Source organism: Sorex araneus, chromosome 6 (genome assembly GCF_027595985.1).
Source record: "Sorex araneus isolate mSorAra2 chromosome 6, mSorAra2.pri, whole genome shotgun sequence".
NCBI lineage: Eukaryota > Metazoa > Chordata > Mammalia > Eulipotyphla > Soricidae > Sorex > Sorex araneus.
In genome coordinates, this window is record NC_073307.1 from 67,628,139 (window position 1) to 67,643,639 (window position 15,501).

At 38.4% G+C, this 15,501-nt stretch overlaps 1 protein-coding gene across 1 annotated transcript in view; it reads right to left on the minus strand.

Annotated features, from left to right (window-relative positions):
* TMEM117 (transmembrane protein 117) overlaps positions 1-15,501 on the minus strand; it is a 530,514-nt gene that overhangs the window by 414,094 nt on the left and 100,919 nt on the right. The gene's annotated exons all lie outside the window — the stretch shown is intronic.

Consider the following 15,501-nt stretch of genomic DNA (forward strand, 5'->3'; position numbering starts at 1 on the left):
TTTCTTTTCTTTCATCTTATTTATAAATGCCAAGGGATTATGTACCCAAGCTTACTTGAATAAAGACATAAGGAGAAAAAAATAATTTTGAGACTCATAAAATTATTGAATTTACATTGTAAATTTTTTTAAATAATAATGTACACTTTATTTTTGCTCTCATTCATCTATTTGGAATCCACCTAAACTTTCCTTCAGTCAGAATTAAAATATGACACTATTAAGGCTGCCATACTTTCATGTTCTTCACAGATCTTATGACACTTTAATATAAAGGGGGATTTGGTGTCATAGATAGTCTTTCTGAACACCTGTATAGCTCTTCCTTGTGGTAGCATTAATTTTCTTAAAACTAGTTGACTTGTTTCTCATTTTTCGTAAATATATTTGTTGTTATGGACTAAAATAAAACCTTGTGGAATTTCTGCTCTATTATATTATTCTCCTTTAGTGGTGGGGGAAAAAATAAAATTTTAACTCAGCTCTCCTTTTTGCATTGAAGTTATGACTAAAATCCACACAGAATTCCAAAACATTACACAATTGAACCCGATGACATCCTTGCCTACTCTTGTTTACAAGAAAAGGATAACAGTAACCTAACTATTTTACTGCACAAAAAAGTATATAAAACAATTTATTTTGTTACCAAGATAATTAATAATTAATTAAAGAGTTTTTAATTGTTTTTCCACACAATTGAGTCAGGGTTGGGAAATTTGAAGAGAGAGGTGTTGGGATCCTTGGCGGAGTATGGGAAATCTCATCACCACATACTCTCAATCAGTAACATTTTTTTAAAGCTAGTTGACTTTCTTCCAAGTGTACTGGCATGAATTCATTTTAATAAAACTCTATTTTTTCACAAAGATTCTAAAATCCTTGCCATAGGACCACTGTATAGGAAAAGAAAATTCTACTGCAGCGATAGCACAGTAAGGTAGGGCGTTTGCCTTGCACACAGCCAATCTTGGTTCTATTCCTCCACCCCTCTCAGAGAGCCTGGCAAGATACTGAGAGTATCCCACCCACATGGAAGAGCCTGGCAAGCTACCTGTAGGGTATTCGACATGCTAAAAACAGTAACAATAAGTCTCACAATGGAGATGTTATTGGTGCCTGCTCGAGCAAATCGATGAACAACGGGATGACAGACAGTGCCCATTTTTGTTATTTTGTAAGTAAATGATGATAGCTGGAGTCCAAGACTCCCATACTGTCAATCCCATACTGTCTCAGATAAAGCTACTAGTACTAATATGAAAATATGCTTCAAAGAATTACTCTTATTTATTATGCTAGCATGAAAGCAAGATGAATTTGATGACTACTATTATTATTTCCTATTTCACAAAAAATGTTTTTGATCCATACTGAAACTACTTAAGACTAATGAGTTTAGGCTGAGCCTGAAAACACTAGAGAACATATTTACCATTTTCCATGATATGTCCAAGTTATTATTAGATTGATGGTAGATGATAGATAGATAGATAGATAGATAGATAGATAGATAGATAGATAGATAGCCTCTCTTTCAGAAACTAGCTATCAGATACATTACTGGGCATGGTATAAATGGTATAAAATTATTAATATTGAGCTACTAAACTTTTAAAAATATTGACAACCTTGGATAACCAAATTAATGAAACTATTATCCTATTAAAACATAAATAGAGTTAATAGGAGATATCTGGTTACATCATCTATTTGCTTAGCTGACAAAGAAAAGCAAAAAGCAAATCTCAAAAAGTTGAGGTATGAATATATAGCCAAAAGAATGAGAAAAACTTTCTACTGAAACAAGTTATACTAGCACTACAAATTACAATCTCATCAACCTTTTTAGTTAATGAAATCAATATGGTAATCCAGGATTCACAAGACCCTACAGAATACAACAGGAATATTGTAATTGCAAATTAAACTTAGAATACTTGAGAGTGAAAAATACATGCCATAAATCTCTTGAAGCAAACAACAAAAATATTGTTTATTCATTAAACAAGTATTTTGTGGCTGCCTTTTACATGCTGGCCATGCTTTTAGGTGCTAAAGATACAGCACTGGGCAAGGCAGGAAGGTGCCTAAAGTCAATCATCATTGTAGTCGCTAACAAAAACTGTGAACTTATTTTAGACTCATAGATTCTCTTTGTTCGAAGATTCCCTTTGAGCAAATCTTTTCAACTTCAAACCAAGACCTATTTATTTAACTCGGCAAGTGATATTGAAGAATTGCAAAGACTAGCAATTAGAGTTCATTGAAAATTTAAATATGACTTCCCTTCTTTACATATGCATGTGTCAAAAAATCACTAATGGAGGTTCCTTAAAAGTCTAATAATCATGCTAGGAATTTGAGAATGCTTTTCAGATAAAACACTGTGAATTAACTGTACATTGGCTAAAATAAATGCAAAGTTAGTAAAAAGAAAAATGTGACAGTAGCATTTATGCTGTCACTGCCAAGCTCATTGTCTGGCACTAATTTCAGTCATTAGAGCCATTAGAACAAAGTGGCACATTAACATGGCTGAAATTCATTAGAAAGCACAGCAAAAGTGCTGCAATATATTAAGGTGAGATGTGGTATGACCCAAATATTGAGTTAGATCACATTATTAAAATTTCCCACAAGTTAAACTAGGTAAACTCACCAAGTGTCCATCTTAACGTTAGAAATATATATATTGGGCTGCCGTCAGCTTAGAACTCTTCAAAATACTCCCCTTATAGCTGATCAAGTCAAAACTAAGTTATCTGATGATGTCACATGAAAATACATTCTTTCTTTTATGTAGAGAAACCATACCTTCAAACTGCCTGAGACAGCTGTAGTAATTAGTGATTGTCTCCCTTCCCTTTTGTAAGTGTGCAAATTTGGACAATTAATTATATGCCACCATGCTAGAGGTCACACAATTCATAATTTCATAAAGTTTACTTTTAGAGGAATTTCAGGAAATAACCAAATCCTTGTAGGTCAACAAAAGTAAAGCACATCACAATAATATACATTTCTGACAAGGGCATAAATGATTTTTTTAAAATATATATATTGATATATTTAAGTTTGTATTTATATTATTAATGAAATATATCTTGTACAATATAAATGACCATCATCAATAGTCAAAGTAGCTAAATTAAATCTTAGAAAAATCATAAACATTAAGATATCTACAAATTGCATGTGTGTAAAAATGTTAGAACTAAGGATTGGCAGTTATAAATGTTTACTAAAGTCAACTTAAATAGCATAAAGTTAAAAATATTTCCTGAACATATAGTACATGTGAGAATTTTACAGATAAGTAAAACAACATTAATGGAATACAACATGAGCTAATATTTGTTGTGAAAATAGAGATGTGTAAGATAATTGTGGAAAACTATTTGGTTTCTTGATTTTTTAAAAATTTTTGCTTCTGTCTTTTCACCAGTGAAAGACCAGAAGGGACATTTCTCTACTCACAGTCAGACTTCTATCATAAATTTGGCTCCCTTTTCTTCAAAGGAAATTCTGAGAAGAGGTCTCAAGCAAAGAAGTAAATGAAGCAATCTCAGAGAAGCACTTTTGCTTGTAACTAAGAAATGGGGTTAGCCCTTCTCTTGGGAAGATGCTCAAGTAGAGAACTGGCTAGAACAAGGACTTCTAGGTTCACAGAGGATACCGAGAGTTTGGCCTTTGAGGTGACAGATTCTCCCATGGGTCTGATTAGCTGGAGTCTTAGAGAGGCCACAAGCCCCTGAACAAAGGCTGCCCCAACAGCCCCGCTCCTTTGCTGGGAATGCTGTGGACTCACAGCACCTCAGACAGGCTGACAGTCCCAAAGGTAGCAAAAGACCATCACTGAATCAGCATAGAGACGACAAGAAATCTGGCTTTGTTTCCAAGATAACTTAAGCCCTGCGACTACTTTAAACTTTAGAGATTAAAAAAAGAAAGTGATCAAAAATACTATCACTATTGTACAGTCTGCTTATCTGGATGAGCAGGAACTCATAGTAAGATATATTTTCAAATTGAAAATGACATTATGTATGAGGCCCTTAGCAGAAAATACAAAAACACAGATGAATGTGACATTTTATTCAAGAGGACTGCAAACTGAAATCAGCACTACATACATCAGTCTTCTGCTTCAAAATCTCCTGTATCTGATGTGGCCACTCACAAGAGGCATCTACAGGAAACATAAATACGTGAAACAAATACAATCTAAGGCTAAAGTCACGTTTCTAACTTGTTGGGGTTCAAAGTCAGTGAAAGTCAGCATAGCATGATGTTTACATATCAGTAAGAATGCTCTTTGTTACAAATAACGAATAAAAATAGGAGTTGGGAAGGTGGCACAGGGACTAGTTAACTAGAGGAATGAAATGACTTCATGCAAGGCTTGATCAAGCAAACAAACAATATTATCAAGTCTTGATCTATCTGTGTCTACATTTTTATCCTCGAGGAAAACATGTCATTTTCCTAGAGTTCTAGTGAGTCATGTAATTCATTAATTTAAATGTACTTGTTCAGGTACTAAGCCAATCACCATAGCCAGAGTTAAAAAAGTAAACCACAGGTGCTGGGGAGCGACAGCATAGTGGGTAGGGCATTTGCCTTGCATGCGGCTGACCTGGGTTCAATTCCCAGCATCCCACATGGTCCCCTGAGTACTGCCAGGAGTAATTACTGAGAATGTGAGCCAGGAGTAACCCCTGTGCATCACTGGGTGTGACCCAAAAAAGAAAAAAAAATAAGCCACATGCTTTATGCCTATAATCTAATGAAAGTAGTTCCTTTGCACTACATTGATTCACAAGAGCACCTTAATTATGGCAATATTGCGCAACATAAAATACATAACATGAAATGAAAGTTTCATAGGTCACAAAATTGCTGCTAAACTTGGGTTCCCGTTATACTTGGGAATTAACTCACATTAACTCAATTTCACTGCTGCCCTTACTACCTTCCCTTATTGCATAGAGCATGAAGAGCTTCTCCTCTTTATTTTTTGTAATTTTGGTACCATGGTCACAATAGTGTTTTTGTGGTTTTGATTTACAGAATTACAATACAGTCAGCAGCACAAGTGCCCGAAACCCCATGCCACTGACCTCACATCTACCTCCCCTGGCCCCTTACCTTGCCAGCTGAATTCTCCCGACTACTCAGTAGCCTCTCCATTGTAATCAAAGACAAAGTGTTTGTTACTATTTGATACTGTCTCTTGCCTTGGTTTGCTTCTCTATATACCACAGAGCCAGACAGTCTTTGCCTTTGTCCCTCTGAGTTATTTTGTTTAACACAGTGGCCTCTAGCTTCAACCAGCTGAGGTGAACTCCATGGTGTCATCTACACCGCAGACTGAATAGCTCCAGCTGAGACTCTTCCTTTTGGTTAAGCTATTTGGGGTTTTGTTTTCATCTTCTACAGTTCTGGGGATTGAACTCAGAGCCTCAGACACGGAAGGCAGGTGGGCTCCCACTGAGCTGCCTCTCTCGACTCTGCTTCTGAGCTCCAACCTGCACCTGGCTGTCCTGGCTATTCCACGACATGTCGAATTCTGTATGCCAAAAACAAAAAGCTCCACGAAAGTTTAAATCTCTACTCTTCACCCTAACACATAAAATACCCTCACTTTTACGTTCATATTTTTCTTTAAATATCTTTATTATAGTGTTGGCAGTTACAGTTCTGCTGTCGGCACCAGAACCTACGCTATCTGGGGGGTTCCTCGGGGCCCAGGGTCGGAGGCTTTGTGGGGCCTGGCCATGGGGCGAGGGAGGAGGTGGAGGAGTTCCGGTGCCAGAAGCACACTGAAACCCAGTTTTAATCTCTACTATCACACACGGGCTAGGAGCGCTGCCAGGAGCGCTCCCTGAGCACAGAGCCAGGAGTAAGTCCTGAGCAAAGCTAGTGCACCCCACCTACAAAAAGGAAGAAAACTGATTTCCTTAAATGCTATAGAAGATAATATTTGACTAGAACTTGGCATACCCCTCCCTGCTCATCACAGCCTTCACTCTAGCTCCATCAACATTTAAAATACTGCAGTCGCCTATGTCATGGCTAAACCCTCACTGGCATACTTTTTTTTAACCTCCATGTAAACTTGACAACCTCTGGTATTTCTCATGGACCTTAACAAAATGGGTGGTAGGGGCTGGAGCAATAGCACAGCAGGTAGGGCATTTGCCTTGCACGTGGCAGACCCGGGCTCCGATTCCCAGCATCCCATATGGTCCCCCGAGCACTGCCAGGGGTAATTCCTAAGTGCAGAGCCAGGAGTAACCCCTGAGCATCGCCGGGTGTGACCCAAAAGGAAAAAAAAAATGAATGTCAGAGATTATCCCCTGTATGATGTCATCTCCATTGCTACACACTTCACATGTTATAGTAATAGTCTGAGAGAACTAATGGGGTGGATTGTCATGAGGAGAAGTAATTCCCTTTGGATTAGATTAGAAGGAATAGCACTGAGCAGCCTGCAGGGAAAGGGTTGGATTACATGACATTGAAGATCAAGTTCAATATTTGGATGGTATCATTTACTTTGGCAGTATGAAATGAGTGAGAAACTTTTTTTAACTCAAGAGACCTGTAGTTTTTAAAAAGGAAGCTGTTCTTACTCACAAAGAAAAAATATTTCTGTTTCCTCTAGCACTGAAAGCCTCTCTAACATATAAAATGAACCCAAAGTAGCATGCTGATAAAATTCTTTATAGGTCTAGTTAGTATTTAACATTTTAAATATTAGAATACTTGACTATGAATGCAATCTCTATTTTTCATGACTACAAAGAATAAAAGAACAAAGCATAAAATAAAATTGAATCAAAGTACTTAAAAATCAACTGAACTTTGCTTCCAGTTAGACTAAATAGATATATGAAGTATTTATTAAAAATATATTTAGAATTTAGAAGACCATAATTTTCTTAGGGTCTGCTTATTCAAAAATTGCAACAGCGGGGCCGGAGCGATAGCACAGCGGGTAGGGCGTTTGCCTTGCATGCGGCCGACCCGGGTTCAAATCCCAGCATCCCATATGGTCCCCCAAGCACCGCCAGGAGTAATTCCTGAATGCAAAGCCAGGAGTAACCCCTGAGCATCGCTGGGTGTGGCCCAAAAAGCAAAAAAAAAAAATTGCAACAGCAAAAATAACTAAAATAAGAAAACTATTCCATAAATGTAATATCAAAATAATCATCTAACAAACACATCAAATATCATTAGAGAGAAAGGATGTTCTAGTAGACAAACATGGTTTTATACAATAAGCCAAACATGGTTTTATATAATAAGCATAAGATCATAAATCTTTTTTACCTTAAGGGTACCATCACATTAATATTCAGATTAAATCCCATTATTTCACTCTACAAAGAGAATTTTAAAACACTAAACAGATGGTTATCATTCCTTTTAGGACTGGGAGCTTATACAAAAGATGTTTGGTATTTACTGGATGTGACAGAAATCAAATATTGGAAACCAAAATATAATATATAAAATACTAAAGACATTTATCATAATATGTAATTCAAAAGAAGTTCTAGAAAGAAAGGAAAATAGATTCATGTTTAAAGACCAGCAAAAATAATAGTGTCTTCAGATCCAGAATTTAATGTCAATATAAAAGGTGTATGTATTATGATGAATTGTTATAAAAATATATATCCCCAAAGTAAACCCATGAGGATATAAGTCATTCTCTAAAGGGAAAAAATGTAATAATTTTTTTCATTTAATTGGGAAAGGACAAATATCATAATTTACTATTACAAATGACTCTTTTCATTAAACCATTGTTAGGACTACTTGACTTAAATTGCATGTTGTTATTGTTCAAGAGAAAAATGCATGAATCCAATATGAAATAAAAGGTACTTGTCTGTGGGGCTGAACATCATAGAGCACAGAGGTACAGAGGTTTCACTGCACACAGTTTGGTCTCTGAGCACCAGCAGGAGTGATCCCAAGTACAAAGGTACAGAGTACAGAGGTACAGAGCTTTCACTGCACACAGTTTGGTCTCTGAGCACCAACAGGAGTCAGCCCAAGCAGACCTAGGCTTAAGCCCTGAGCGTCACTGAACGCAGCTCAGAAAGAAAGATTTGGCATTTTGTTCATTATTATCAGTTACTTTTCCTTTAAGCTTCTTGCCATGAATAAAAAGAATGTTGCATTTTTCTTCACCGACAACCCAAGATTAACACCACAATTTGTGTTTACAAATAAATATGTAGTTTAAGTCTAACATATCTGAAGTTAAAAACTACAGAAGGATCTAGTCATTCACATGCCTGTGAATGATCCCCCAGAAACTCAACCTGAGTTTATATTAAACATTAGCACTGTCGCACTGTCATCCCGTTGTTATCGATTAGCTCGAGCGGGCACCAGTAACGTCTCCATTGTGAGACTTGTTACTGTTTTTGGCACACCTAATACGTCACGGGCAGCTTGCCAGGCTCTGCCGTGTGGGTGGGATACTCTCGGTAGTTTGCCGGGTTCTCTGAGAGGGAGGAAGGAATCGAAACCAGGTCGGCCGCATGCAAGGCAAGCGCCCTACCCGCTGTGCTCTCGCTCCAGTCCATATTAAACATTATAGGGAAATATTTTGGTGCTTCCTTCAAGTTTCCTTTGGGCAAAGAGGAAAATATGCCATTCTACATTGGTCCAAATTTTTTTCCCAGGTGAAGCTGTTTTACCAGCTCTATTTTTCTGAACCTAAATATTGGAGCTTAACTGACCCAGGGAAGGAAATATCCACCATCTGAATTAGTATTCTTTCTTCCTAAGAGTGAAATAAGGAGGAACTAGAAGCACCTGTGAAACTCACAGTTCAGGACACACAGGCTTACAAAAACCCGAGACCTGAGCATAAGACGCTTCACCCCCGTCTGACACCACTTTACTGATTTAAAGAAATTCTTTCTATTATGCTATGAAGAAAAAAATCACAAATCATATAAAAATCACAATTTGAAGGGAAAGCAAATATCAAACTCAAACATGGCAGTGTTGTTGGAATTACCAAATTACAAATTTAAAATTATTCAATTTAATGTGCCAATGTCCTAATGACTAAAGACATGGCTGTAAAAAAATATATGGGCAATATGGGGATCCTAATGAATGATTTTATTTTATCTTTTACTTTTTTATTGAATCACTGTGAGATAGACACTTACAAACCTGTTCATGACTGATTTCAGTCATACAGTGTTCCAACGCCCATCCCTCCACCGTGTGCATTTCCCAGCACCAGTGGCCCCAGGTTCCTCCCATTGCCCACCATCCCCCACCCCTTGCCTGCCTCTACGGTAGGCTCTTTTCTTCTCTCTCTCTTTCTCTCTCTCTTTCTCTCTCTGCCTCTCTCGCTCTCTCTCCCTTTCTCTCTCTTTACCAACTTCGAACCCTCAGAATATTCCTTTATCAACTCTTAACCCTCAGATCTTGTCCAGTGTGATCATTCCCAGGCATTACTTGTCATATTGATCTCTTCTCTATCTTACATGTCCTCTGCTCCCCCCCCCCACACACACACACACTTGTGATTAGTTCCAACCACTGACCACTTCTCCTAGCCCCTATTTTCCCTGGCCATGGATATTAGTCTGCTACTACATGTTTTTTTTTATATGCCACAAATGGATGTAGTCATTCTGTATCTGTCCCTCTCCTTTTGACTCATTTCGCTCAGCATAATATTCTCCATATCCATCCATTTAAAGGCAAATTTCATGACTTCATTTCTCCTAACAAGTTCATAGTATTCCTTTGTGTAGATGTGCCATAGTTTCTCTATCCATTCTTCTGTCCTTGGGCATTCAAGTTGTTTCCAGATTCTGGCTATGGTGAATAGTGCTGCAATAAACATAGGAGTGCAGGTGGCGTTTCTGCTGTGTGTTTTTGAACCCCAGGATATATTCCCAGGAGTGATATTGTTGAGTCAAGTGGGAGCTCAATTTCTAGTTGTTTTTTTTTTTTTTGAGAAAGGCCCATATTGTTTTCCAAAAACACTCGGCCAGTCACATTCCCACCAACAATGCACCAGAGTCCCTTTCTCCCCACATCCACGCCAGCACTGGGTGCTCTTGTTCTTTAGGATGTGTGCCAATCTCTGTGGTGTGAGATGATATCTCATTGTTTTGATCAGCATCTCCCTTACAATTAGTGATGAAGAGCATTTTTTCATGTGCCTTTTGGCCATTCAAACGTCCTCTTTGAGAAAGTTTCTGTCCAATTCATCGCCCCATTTTCAAATAGGACAGGATGTTTATTTCTTGTAGAGTTCAACAAGTGCCTTGTATATCCTTGATATTAACCCCTTATCAGAAGGGCACTGAGTGAACATCCTTTCCCATTCTGTGGGCTGTCTTTGTACCCTGGTCACTATTTCTTTTGATTTGCAGAAGCTTCTTTATAGTCCCATTTGTTTATTTTTGCTTCCACATGCTTTGTCAGTGGCATTACATATTTGAAGATACCTTTAGCTTCAATATCGTGGACAGTTTTGCTGACCTTTTCTTCAATGTACCTTATGGAATCCGATCTGATGTTGAGGTATTTAATGCATTTTGATCTAACTTTTGTGCATAGTGTTAGAGATCTAAGCCCCCCTATTTTTGCATGTAGCTATCCAGTTTTGCCACCACTACCTGCTAAAGAGGCTTTTCTTGCTCCCTTTCATATTTCTTGTTCCATTAACAAAGATTAGGTGATCACATATTTGAGGGTTTGTGCCAGGATATTCAACCCTATTCCACTGGTCTGCAGGACTGTTTTTATTCCAATACTATTATTCCAATACAAAAACAGTCTGCAGGACTGTTTTTATTCCAATGCTATTTTAATTATTACTGCTTTGTAGTACAGTTTGCAGTTGGGAAGGGTGATGCCTCCCATCCTTTTCTCTCCAATATTGCTTTAGCAATTTGTGAGCGCTTATTGTTTGAAATGAATTTCAGCAGCATTTGATCAATTTCTTTGAAAAATACCATGGGCATCCTTATAGGGATCATATTGAATCTGTATAATGCTTTGGGGAGTACTGCCATTTTGACCATGTAAATTCTCCCAATGTGTTTCCATTTCCTCATATTCTCTTTTATTTTTTGAAGTAGCATTTTGTAGTTTTCTTTGTACAGGTCCTTTACCTCATTAGTTAAGCTGATTCCAAGGTACTTAATTTTCTGAGGCGTGATTGTGAATGGTATTATTATGAATCATTTCCTTCTCTTTCATTACTTTCATATAGGAAAGGCATGGACTTCTTTTTTTTTTCTTGGATTTTTGGGTCACACCTGGTGATACTCAGGGCTAACTCCTGGCTCTGCACTCAGGCATCACTCCTGGTGGTGCTCAGGGGACCATATGGTATGCTGGGAATCGAACCCGGGTCGGCTGCATGCAAGGGATGTCTTTCTAAGATGAACTTGTTTCCTTCCCACGGAGGCTAATGGGGACAGTCTTCTCTTTAAGACCTTTGGGGTTATACATTTCACTCTAAACTCAGGCATTGCCCTACTACCTCCAAGGCAGTGAGCCCTGCCCAGGCCTTGAGCTGTTTCCTTATTTGTAAGAGTTCCTAAAATGAGGGAGCCCTGCTGAGAACAGGCATTGCAGAAGTGCAGTGAGCTCAAGTGGTGCTGTGCTAAGGGCACCGCCCTAGAGCTGAAGAGGGCCTGGAGGGGCAGGCTGGCAGTGGCCTGCCCTCTGGCCACCAAAAGAACCTGGGCAGTGCTGTTCAGGGTCATCTGAAAGCCGAAGGCTAGTCCCAGCCTATCCAGGAGCCTGGCAGCTGAAGGAGGAGCATTCGAGAATGAGAGAATGTTCTTTACTCCACTAAAGATCCCTGCGGTCTCTGGACTCCTGGATCCAGAGATTCCTGCAAGTACTAGATGGTAAAGCGGAATCCACTAACCCACGCAGGCCACGTGCCCTCAGGGACGGGAAACAGGCTTCTGAAGACCAGCAGTGGCACGGAATCTCGGGATTGGGTGGAGTGAGCACCACAATGCCTGAGAGAATATTATTTTCAAACTTCTGAAAATCAAACACAGAGAAAACAAAAACAGGGGAAATACACCTTTCATTCAAAGGAACAAAGAGAGAAATTGCTTCTGACAATAATGCAAAACAAAAGAGAGATTAGGGTGAAATATTTGAAGTGTGACAGAAAAAAAGATCACCAACGTAGAATTCTGTGTTTTGAGAAAATTATCGAAATTAAAAGTCCAAAAGAAGCAAGAGAAGCAACCAATGTGCTTCTCTTGTAGGTGAATGGATTCACTGTAACATGCCCTAGCAACTGAAGTTTACTCAAAGCTTTCACACAAAGGAAAGAGAAGCTGGGCTTGGGAAGCTGGGTGCTGTGGTTTTGTGGCCACACCTGTCCGTGCTTCAGGATTCACTCCCGGCTCAGGGAATAATAAACCTAGTCAGATAAACCCAGTCAGCCACTTCAAAGCAAGCACACCGCTTACCATTGTACTAAATCTCTGGCCCACGAAGACTCTTAAATGTGCATTACTAAATGATGCACTACGTACTGTATGAAATGAACTATAAAATATTCAGGGAAAGGCAAAATTGTAGATGTTGGAAAACTCAGTATTTCCAGTTCCTTAGGAGTGGGTGAATTAAGAGGTAGGGCACAGCAGGGCTTGGCCCACCCTGGGTGATCCTACAAGAAGGAACACGTGCCATTGCATTGATTCTTTCAAACACAATCTACAATTCCCAAATTTAAACTATACCTGAGTGATCATAAGGTGTCAGCAGAAATTAATCAATTATAATAAATACACCCTCTGTTAGGAAATGCTGATAATGAAAACGTAAAGCATGTGCATGAGCAGAGAATATAAAATAATCTCAATAGATTTTGCTTCTTTTTTCCTTACACCTAAAATTGCTCCCTTAAAATGTCACAGCATATAAATATAAAGGACATTAGTATCAAGCACAGAGCTTTTATAGTGGCTCTGTCTGAGGTAGGGAATTGAGAGAAAAGGCTTGAAGGTGACACTGCAGTGCAGGTGTCTAGGGCCGGTGCCAGCTTTGAAACATGTGCCTTGGTCAGTGACCTATCTCACTAACCCAATTTTTTTTTACTTTTGAATATTACCATTAAAAAATACTTTCAATTCTTTTTTCTATATATAATTTTTTTTATTTTATTTTTTTTTATTTTATCACCATGTGGAAAGTTACAAAGTTCTCAGGTTTATGTCTCAGTTATACCATATTCAAACACCATCCCTTCACCAGTGCCCATATTCCACCACCAAAATCCCCAGTATACCCCCCGCCCCCGCCCCCGCCCCCACCCCAACTGTATAACTGATGAATTTCACTTCATTTTCTCTTTATCTTGATTACGTTCCATATTTCAACACAAAACTCACTACTGTTGTGGGAGTTATACCCCCAAACAAGATAACCCTACTAAGGAAGCATTTGATAATTAGTTTTCCATTAAAAGATTGTATGTTTTCAGGTTTTAGAAAAGGTCGCGTGGCCACTAAAGACATTTGGGCTCGGATGTGTCCCAGTCCCGAATCCCGGAGCCGTGTTAGTTGCTGCTCAGTGTAGCCAGGGCTCCATCTGGAGAAGGTGTGCTGGCTGCACCTCCTCCGTCCGGCTCCCCGGTGTTGCTGACCCCAATTCGGGTCCGGAGCATTTTCCAGGCCTCATTGCTCACCAGAATGCCTGGCCGCTTCTCTATATATAAAATTTGAGCTCACTGTGATCACTGTCATTCCGTTGCTCATCAATTTGTTCAAGCAGGCATCAGTAACGTCTCTCATTGACAGACTTTTTGTTACTGTTTTTGGCATATCCAATACGCACGGGTAACTTGCCAGGCTCTGCCACGCGGGCTCAATACTCTCGGTAGCTTGCCAGGCTCTCCGAGAGGGGCAGAGGATTCAAACTCGAGTCGGCCACGTGAAAGGCGAAGGCCCAAACACTGTGCTATCACTCCAGCCCAAAATTTGAGTTAAAATAGATTAAATTATTCCCCATAACTCATAAATTAACACAGAATTCAGTATTCTGATACATTTTTAAATAAATTAATAAAAATCCAGGCATTATCATTTTTTTCAAATCAAGAGTAAAAGCCCTTTGAACAATAACTAATAATTTTCTAAACACATTATGGTATAATAAGTAAATTTAGCAAAATTTTGTTGACAAATACGTAAAATAATATATCTGCTTCAGTTAAATTAGAAAGTAACAGTGCTGAAAAAAATTGGTCTCACTTTATGAATCAGATCTAAATAATTAAGGCTGCCAAAGAGGGTTTTTTTTATCATTCAAAATGACTTATTTCACATATTTTCTTTTCTGAAGGATTTTATAATCCCTTGTAAAACCTAAAATTAGAATTTCAAACATACATAAGTTTCTTAATTTGTCTAATCTTTTCACAATAAAAAATTATTTGCTACCCATTTGTTGAGTATCTAAATTGCAAATGTAATGAAGAATAATATAAATATAATTGCAAAAACATAACAAATAGGCATTTTTAAGCACTTCGATGGGGAGTAGAAAAGAAGAATAATAAGCAGGGCTGGAGCAATAGCACAGCGGGTAGGGCGTTTGCCTTGCATGCGGCCGACCCAGATTTGATTCCCAGCATCCCATATGGTCCCCTGAGCACTGCCAGGGCTAATTCCTGAGTGTAGAGCCAGGAGTGACCCCTGTGCATCATCAGGTGTGACCCAAAAAGCAATATACATATATATATATATATATAATTAAAAAAATAAGAGTAGTAAGCTAAAATTCAAAGGATTCCAGTGAACAAATTTAAAATTCAAGGATATGTGAATACATTACGTCCAGTGGCCCTGAAAAAAATGAAATAAAACTAATCCTAGTAGTATCACAAATTGCAGGCACTACTCCTATGTAAATCAGGATTGTCCAAAGAGTTCAGAGTTTTCCCAAACTATAGTTTCTCCTGGATTGCAAAATTGGCAAATCTTTTTTTTTTTTTTTAATAAATATGGAAATATCATGTTTTTTTTTTTTTTTTTTTTTTTGCTTTTTGGGTCACACCCAGCGATGCTCAGGGGTTACTCCTGGCTTTGCACTCAGGAATTATTCCTGGCAGTGCTTGGGGGACCATATGGGATGCCGGGGATCGAACCCGGGTCGGCCGCGTGCAAGGCAAACGCCCTACCCGCTGTGCTATCGCTCCGGCCCAAAATTGGCAAATCTTGAAGAAAACAAGCCTAACTTAAAACCTCAAAATTCCCATAGGTTATATTATTAAAATATAAGTTCAATATATAGAACACACAAAACTTACTGAGTATATTTGACAAGAACAATGTGCACAATAAGTAAAAGTTGTAAGCTATATGAGAACTTTAAATGTTTGAAATTATCAATATAAGGTGTGTCACATCTGCTATGTTTCAACTTACATTTATTTTTTCTTTTCAATCTTAATGTAGACACCAT